Source organism: Helianthus annuus, chromosome 4 (assembly GCF_002127325.2).
Source record: "Helianthus annuus cultivar XRQ/B chromosome 4, HanXRQr2.0-SUNRISE, whole genome shotgun sequence".
Taxonomy (NCBI): domain Eukaryota; kingdom Viridiplantae; phylum Streptophyta; class Magnoliopsida; order Asterales; family Asteraceae; genus Helianthus; species Helianthus annuus.
Window position 1 is genome coordinate 66,085,363 of NC_035436.2, and position 9,045 is coordinate 66,094,407.

Genomic DNA, 9,045 nt, shown 5'->3' on the forward strand with positions numbered 1-9,045 from the left:
TGCATACAATTCCTTTTAGTTATTTTTGTTATAACTATCATAACATATAATACATACGTTTAAAAAATAATGGTTACACTAGGTTTTCACAACTTAAATGAGGTTCTAAATTAACACCCTCCTTAGGTGTGTGTATTAATATCGCATTTGGCTTTCTAGTCATGTCAAATAGTACTTGACATGTTTAATAGAACATGAGACGCTTTATCAGCTCTACTTGTAGCAGATATAATTCAGTTTGTGATAAAATCTATATATATATATATATAAATGAGATGGATTTGGGCTAGGTGGCATTTGATTTTGGCCATTTTTGCTGATGTGGCAAGTTATTGTGAAGGTGGATTATGAGTTTAGGAGGGAATCCATTCTGATTTCTCAATACACAAATAAATTCACAATGGACGCGGGATCCGGTAAGCATCGGGTCAGACTTTTGGGTTTGGATCAACCATGATGGATCCTTTATATATGTCTTTTCCTAATTCTTCTTTCACACTCTTCAACATTCTCCACAACCCTAAAACCAAACCCTAGATCCACTCAACACATTTCTGGCCGTCACTTCTAGGGGATTTCTCATCTCTCTAATCAGATCTTCTTCCGCTATTGAAGGTATGTGTTTTTACCCTTCAATCTATTTTTCTTAGCGTAGGTTTTAATTTTATTCTTTTGATTTCTCTTTCTGATGTTATTTTTTTTCTTCGCATATAATCTATCATCAGCATCTTCTAGTTAATCAATCATCAGCATCTTCATCGGCAGCTCACACAGATACATAGAAGGAAGATGAGGTTCTGAAAAGAAACACTGATTGCGTTTACTTTCTTGCTTCACCCTTAACTTGCAAAAAGGTGACTTTTTTTAATTTAATTTAATGACATTGGTGGGCAGATTGTGTTTTCTTTTTTTTTTTTTGGGTTGTTTTATTAGATCTTTGATGTTTTTGATTTGGGGATCTCGAAATTGGGTTTATTAATTTGTGGTTTATATTAGACTTGATGTATTATGGATGTTTGATAGGGCTCATAGGCTATTTTGACAAATGATTTAGAAGTAAGATTGAATAAAGATTATAGTTTTATTAGTCTTCTTAGCAATGGATGACTAAGGACTAATAAGCAGGAGGAAATCATCAATCTTTTATATGGTTTGATTGTTCAAATTGTTGCAAGTTTTATTCTTTTAAAGTAACAAATTTCACAAAAACTTGATAGTGGTTCTGTTTGGTTAATAGAGTGATTATTTTTTAGGGTTTTTTTTATCAAAAGTTGATTAATTTTTTACATTTTTTGTTTAGCTATTATAGGTTGAATAAGCTATCGTCATATTCTGATGCTTTCGGTTTAGCTATTAATCAATTTTTTTGATCAAAACTTGATTAATTACAACTTCTTAATTTTACCCTTGGTTACATAAATATGTGTATGGTTTTGCAGTTCCTCAACATTTAGACTCTTAGAGAGTACGTAGAATATGAGATGAAGATCCCTGGTCATGAGTTTGATTTTGAGCAAATTGTTGATGATTTTGTTTATATAAATGCCTATTTTTGGAATTTCGTGAGGTATTTTTGATCAATTTTGTGTTATGATTTTAAGATCGGGTGATTTTGTCTTTTTGAATTCTCAATTTTCGCAGGCACACTTTCATTCTCTCCTATGATGAGAAACAGAAAATCTGGAAAGCAGTTGAGAAGCTACTTATAGATAACCAAGTCGAGGCAAGTATTTTTTTCGTTTTTTAATTATCAGCTTTCTCTGACTATGGTTGGTTGGATAGATATGGCAAAATGGGATGTTTGGGTTACCGCAACAGGTATTTTTCTTTAAACAGTTTGGGTTGTGTTAACGCAACGCGTTTAAATTCTTTTGAGTTTTGTGAATAGTGTATTAGATAAACGTAGGGATGTGAACACACCAAGCCGAACTGGTTACCCGAGCATGCGACCTTATTGGCCCCTTTTTGTCGGTGAGCCGTCACGTGTTAAATCCATTGTTACAAAATCAGTTGCAGAGTTCCGCCGAACCCAACCAGATACTCGGAGTGTTCAAAAAGATTCATTCATTGAAGAATAGCTCGAGGCAAGATTATAATGCACTTTACATTTATAACAAAACAATTAGAAAATTGTGAATTTAATTTAAAATAACAAACCATGGTTGATTCTTGCATGTTCCTCATTCTTAGATCAGGTGAATTTATTTTAAGAATAAGATTTAAGTTGATAGATATTTTCTTAATCGATAATGTAGACGGGTAGAGCAATGGATTGTTCCCTTTAAATGTTGTACAAACATCACATTGGTTTGTCGATTACATGATTCTTTAAAATGTTTGTTTTTTCTAGACAGGTATACCTGCTTTTTGTCATGCATGCAGGAATTTAGAACTTTTTTATATGATTTTTTACTATTTGAAGGAAAATCCATCGCTCTTTGTGGTTGAAATGGAGAAGATTCATCAATTGAGTTTCTATCTTTAGTTTGTTTTTGTTATGTTTCATTTTTTTTCTTTTCTTTTTGTGGATGGAAAAATAAAGTACCTATTGATTACAAAATACCATAAATTCATGAAATCAATGACCCTAATCTGATTAAAAAAACAAATCAAACTGCGAATCTTTGAGCAATTCTGTTTGAAATGTTTATTTATACTTTAACCGAGATGAAACTTTGTGTTTATTGTGGGCTCAGTTATTCCATTTGAGCTCTTCAGATGTGTTAGACTTCTTGGATAGATTTCTTGCCATGAATCCAGACTCAAGGTATGTTTTAAATTTGTTTGTTTGTTTGTTTGTTTGTTTTTTTCTTTATGACTGTTTATACAAAGAACAAAATCTATGGTGTTTTATGTTGAAAATTTCTAGAAGAGTAAAATGCCATTTTTGTCCCTGAGGTTATGGTGTTTTTAGAAAAGCTATTAAAAAGCGGACAAAGAAATGCTAAATGCCAACTTGAACTGAACCTAACCACTTTGATAAAATACCAAAGGATTAATTTTTAGATGATACAGGTAAATCATTCTGGCTTGAACTTATGTGTCGCTTACCTAACTTTGCTAAAATTCCTTACATCAGCAAATCGAACCTTGCTATCATGTCCATCTGTTCTCATTTGTACTTTAATTTTTTGTTGTTAAGAGTGAATGTTGATTGAATTGACTTGATGAGGAAACAAGAACTAATTGATGCTCCTGAAGCAAGTGTGTTGTTTTCTGGTTTGCTGACACGAAGAAAGGTACATATAGCAATTATTTGCACTCTGTTGGATTTTCAGTTCTGTATCAAATTCATCAACCTTTTTTTTCAATTGTTTAAAAAGATTATGGTTTTTTGATGTTCTATACTTTACTACTTATGTGTGGTTGATCCGCCACTAATAGGCAAACAACTTTTGTTGTATAGATGGTTAGACCTTGGTTTATATTTTATATATAAGTTTGTGATGATGATATTATCCTAATTTTTAGGTACCTCTTTACTGGTCTTTGTATGCAGCCAAAGGACTAAATTCAGCTAGGATATGCGATTTTGACTATTAAGGAACTACACCAGCATGAGAGAAAACATCTTTTGCTCTTGACATTCACCACCTTATTTGTCTACATAGGATGCAGGTCCACTCATCATTTGATAGAATCAATCATGTTAAGATATTGTAGTCCAATGTCATTTTCTTTCCTTTTCTTTTTAGTAGATATTTGTTTGTGTGTACTTATTAACATATTCTATGATGTTTAAGGCTGCAATCGTGCTCTCTAATATGCGGTGCGGACTTCATAGTTAGGGGTGTTTACCGGATTTTCTTTGGATTTCGAGTTTTTCGGGTCGGGTAGTTTTAGTTTTTGTCTAGAAAAAACTGAATCGATCACCAACCCATTTAAAGTTCGGGTTAGTCGGATTTGGATCGTTCAAGCCGGGTTGTTCAATTTTCGAGTTATAGATGTAAAATGAAATTAAATGTTTATTTACAAAATATAATCAAAATTCAGATTGCTACTTTAAAAGTATCATCAAAGTTATGATGATACTTAAAAGTTTCAAAACTTAATGTTCTATATATTAAAGAGTCCATACAAAAAGATTTCTATAAGAATAAAACTCTAAATAGTATCAAAACATAATGTTCCGTATATTAAAGACTCCATACCAAAAGATTTCTACAAGAAAAAACAATAAATGTTTATTTTTATTCGGGTTTTATGTTTCGGGTTTTTTGGGTCAGGTTGTTTGTTTGGGTTTTTAGCCTGAAAAAAGTGACCCGATAACCGAACTATTGAAATAGTGGGTTGGTCGGGTTCGGGTTTTTCTCTAATTCTGGTTCGGGTAAAAATGAAGAGCCATATTCACAGGTAATGATATTTCATCAAATTTAGTGCATTCAGTGTATAAAATATATATATACAGAAATTTTAATTTACCATACAAGTAGGATAAGGGCTTCATGAAACCATTAATGGTCATGCTCAAAAGTGTGTTGGGATTCTGAATGGAATTGATATTGATTATTGGAATAGTTAGCTACATTAAACCGGGTTAACCTTATTATAAAGGCACATCGTTACAGTTAGAATTTGTTTTTCCTCAAAATCTTATGCTACTAAAACATGTTTTTAGAAGGATGGATTTGATAATGAGGTTACTGCACTTCTCTTACTAGCTATTGAGGTGGAGCTTCAACCTATCCATGGTACGTGCACACTTTCATTATCCTAAATCGCTTTTCCTTTAATGTTTGTATTATTTAATGAATTTAATTTCAGTTGTGAACTTTTTGTAGAACATAGCAACCAATAGGAACCCAGGTTGCTGCACCTTTTAGGACAATTTGTTACCATTTTCCTTCAATGATATGTCAATTAGGCTTTACACTCAACTCTTCTTCAACTAAGAGAGAGGTACGTACATGGTTCGCAAGCATTTGAACATTTGTTTTGGGGATTAATTAAGATGTTTTATCTTATTCGACTGTGATTTCGAATTTGTCTCTATATTCTATAAGCTTCGTTACGATTTGGGTGGCATGGTGTGGTATATGTTATTCATTTGAGTCTCATTTGCATTGCTTCTCTAATAAAAATGTAAATACAACTTTGATTTAAAAAGGTAAAGATTTTAATGAATGAATATAAACCCATAATCTAAATGGTGATTATGTTTTAAAGGTTTTAATTTTAATGAATGAATGTAAACCCATAATTTAAAATACCGATCGGGTTGGTGAGTTGACCCGTTTAACCCATTTATATTATATTATATTTTTTTACAATATGTTTTTTTGGTCATAAATTAAATTGACAGTTTATTTTACGCCATAATTATAACTTAAAATGAGAAATTGACATAAAATTTTATAATTTCAATGTATAAATTTTAATTCAGTATGTTAATTTGCTGGAAAAATTAATATATTGAAAAAGTACGGATTGAACGGGTTGTGTTCGGGTCAACCCACAAATATTCAGGTTCATATGTATGACACAATTTTCGAGTTCGGATCGTGCTTGGGTTCATCCAAAATTTTCATTTTCGGCTTAGCTTAAACCCGCCAACACGTGAACACAACCCGTTTAGCACCCCTACTGTTGATGCTTATATTTAAAAAACCGGAATATTACTTACCAAGAAGTATGTTATAAGTCAACAACAATATACCGTGTGAAGAAATTTAGATATGTATGTGGCTATTTGTACATTGGCATTAGTCTAAGCTTAGAGGTGGCAAACCTAGAGACAATTTGGTGTTTACATCAATATTTAATCCATTGAATAACACCATCTCTGGGTAAGTGAAATTCTGATTTAATCGTAATTTATGCAGATTCGCAATGTACCGGATCTTATGCACAGAGGTGAAGCCTTGCGATTTCAGGTTAGCTATTTTTATAAATAGTTCTTTTCTTTGTTCTGCGAATTAAGTTTTTTTTAAATTGCAGGATGTTCCCTTTTGGGCATGTGCAACGTGACATTCCGGCGTGTGCAATGTGACTGTTGGTGTGTGCAATGCAATTGGTCCTGTGTGTGATTTGCCATGCTGTTACCGGCGACTTAACGACCACCATGGCGGCGGTGGACCTGTGTAACGCCTTCTTTCTCTCTCTTTCAACATTCTTTTGCGCCAAAGATGATGTCTTTTTCTATTATTTGTTTCTCTGATGTGATGTGATACTGTTAAACCACACATGAATTCTAGAGTAGGTCAAAGCACGAACCGGGGGTAGAGCTAGGGTTCCCACGAACGGATCTCCAGTGTAATCATGTAATTTGTTGTTCATTTTGCAATTATTTTAGGCTCTGCATGACTGCATCTGAGATTCTTCTTTCCCTATTAAGCCTTTGTTGATTAAGAGGTTACTCCTACATGTTTAGTTTTTAGCTTTACTTTTGTCAATTTCTCCTTTTTTTTATATTTTATTGTGTTTTTTTATGTATAATATAAAGATTTGTTATTGAACAAGTAACAATGATTCTATTCATACCATATTTGTTGTGCTATAATTTGGGGCCTCATACGATGTTATTCTAGATCACAACAGATGCTTCATCTTCTTCTAGATATGATCAAATCATGACAAAATCGAAGTCTAGATGCATGTTCTTTTTATTATTTCTTTTTTTTTCTATCAATTGTTGTTGTTTGTTACATCCTTTGGGTGCTTACGTTTTACTTATTTTCCCTGCATTCAGAATTTTTTTTACAGAATTAGCCACCTATACTTCTCAACTTTGTGGTGGACTTGGTTTGTTCAACCAAAAACTTGAAGCTCTCACTAGGTAATTAATATCATTGCTTCTGTCATAGATACGAATTTCGAACTAAAGAAATTGAACTAATTGTTTGAATTCATAAATGCCAACTATTTTTTTGAAAATATAATCTTACTTTGTTCGATCCACTTTCGGTAGACAATTGTGCCACTCGTGTGTTTTTTGTTGACGAGTTTGCCACTTGCTTTTTTTTATTAGGTTTTTGTTTGAAAATTATTTGCTTAGACGTTGATGTAATTTCTCAAATAGTTTTTAGTGAAGAGGAAGCGTGAGCGCAAAAAAGAGGTAAATTTGGTGCTTTTATGTCTTTTCGTAATGGAATTTGATCTTTTCTTTTCTTTTTGTGGCCTACATTCTCATGTGTTGATTCAATATAAATATTAATATATTATAAAAAATATATACTTTTATAAAATGTGATATAGGGAAACACTATATCCACGCCCGGCATAAAAAGGACTATCCTACCAGGTATCACAACAAACAGTATTATTGATGTGGCTCATGATCAAATGAGTGGAAAGTGCCATTCAAAGATGATGGAGATATGATGTTTATGAGGATGATCCGTGGCCGTGAGCCTTTCAAAAAACTATTTTAAAAACAATGCATTTATTTGTAAACAAAGTCTGATAATGTGGTTGTGACTACAGGAAGTTTATTTAGTTCAAGTTGCCAATGCAATGAGGGCGGGAAGTAAGTTTTGCATCAGGTAGCTTATAAGATTAAAAATAGAGTCATGTTGTTGATTATGTGTTTTCCTTTCGGTTTTGATGTTCGCTAGGGTTTGGGTGTTCTATTGTTGATTTTTAGGGAGTTGATGCTGACATCAAGAAATGGAAGAGAACGTTAACCCAGATCCAAGGTGTGCTTGCTGACGCTTCTCAGAAGGAGATAACAAGTCCACCTGTGAAACAATGGCTCAATGATCTCCAACATCTGGCTTATGATATGATGTTTGTATGCTTTATAGGAGATGATGAGAACACAAATGATATGCCATGTGCCAGCCCTACAAGGCAGTTGGACTATGAAGAGGAATTGTCAAATTCATTGGAGCTGAGTGATGAGTATGCATTTGATGATGAAGTTGGCAAGAGTTTGAATCAGATGGCTTTTGTTCCTGTAAGTGTCGTATATAGTTATCAAAATAACATGTTCTTTTTCAATTTTTATGTTAACAACTTCTTCCCCTATCAATTAAAATAACTTTTCTGATTTAAACTTAAAAATGAAACTAAATATATTGTATTTCTTAGTTTTTTGTGAGCATACCGGTATAAATTTTATTAAAAAAAGAGTTCGTTCAAAAATGAAACTAAATATACTGATTTTTTTTAAAAGGTTTTTTTATATAAGTTCAACATTATCTTATTTGCCATGTGTCCACATTCTATTGGTAAAAAGATATAATAATTTAAAATTTAAATCATAATATATTTAGTAAAAAATAGTTTAGGTTGGGTTGTTAATGGGTGTGAAATATTGGGATAGGTTGGGTTGGTTAGGTGGAAGAGAGAGAGATTAGTTTTCTATTAAAAGTTGGGTTGGGTTAGGTTGGGTTGGGTTAGGTTGGGTTGTGAGTGTGGATAGTCTTAGAACTTAGAAATGGGATCGTAAATAACTTGCGGTGACCAGAAACCATTTACTACACAACCATTGGCGAATGATGCTATATCATACTTTTGCTTGATTGGTGTTGAACCATGAAAATCGATCTCTACGTTTTGGATAAGGAGTGAAAGGAGAATTAGGATTCCTGATAGTTTTCACATATGACAAATGAAATGTAAAAGGTTACACATATGTGATTGGTATCTTTTGCTTATATAGCCATATACAACATTCCACTTCTGATTGCCTCTTTATTAGTACATCTATCAAATTATAAAATTGTTGTTTTTTATTGTATGTGATTCATAGCAACTAAGAGAAATACATTGGGTTAAATGATTGTCCTTTACATTTCATTAACAACTCCAAAGGTCGATTAGTTAATCACAAACTGAATCCATGGGATCTGTATGTAAGTGCATTTATAATAATGCAAGTTGTTGTCGTATTTCAATATATTTTTTGTATTCATAACTGATTATAAATTGGTTGCATTCTATGGTGTCACACCCCGATTTCCACGTGTCTCACCGGTGGGCCCGGTGGGGGATTATCGTGACGTAGTTGGCAACATTATAGTCAAACCACACAATATAAATGAATGCACAGCGGAAACATAAAGATAATATATTTCAACGTTAAGTGTAATATCAAAGTATCAC

General features: G+C 32.7%; 1 long non-coding RNA gene across 30 annotated transcripts; it reads left to right on the forward strand.

The window, feature by feature from the left end:
- Positions 1-503: 503 nt before the first annotated feature.
- Positions 504-8,815, forward strand: LOC110922711. 30 transcript variants are annotated; one of them, XR_004891207.1, is made up of 12 exons: positions 504-615; positions 726-854; positions 1,440-1,567; positions 1,642-2,767; positions 3,143-3,239; positions 3,500-4,691; positions 4,782-4,899; positions 5,823-5,873; positions 5,938-7,054; positions 7,195-7,240; positions 7,423-7,481; positions 7,583-8,023. It is a non-coding gene; the product is annotated as an uncharacterized LOC110922711 (long non-coding RNA). The 30 variants fall into 30 exon arrangements; XR_004891197.1 differs by having other exon boundaries at positions 5,938-6,775; positions 6,968-7,054; positions 7,195-7,481; XR_004891210.1 differs by lacking the exon at positions 7,195-7,240 and having other exon boundaries at positions 5,938-6,775; positions 6,968-7,054.
- The last annotated feature ends 230 nt before the right edge of the window (positions 8,816-9,045 follow it).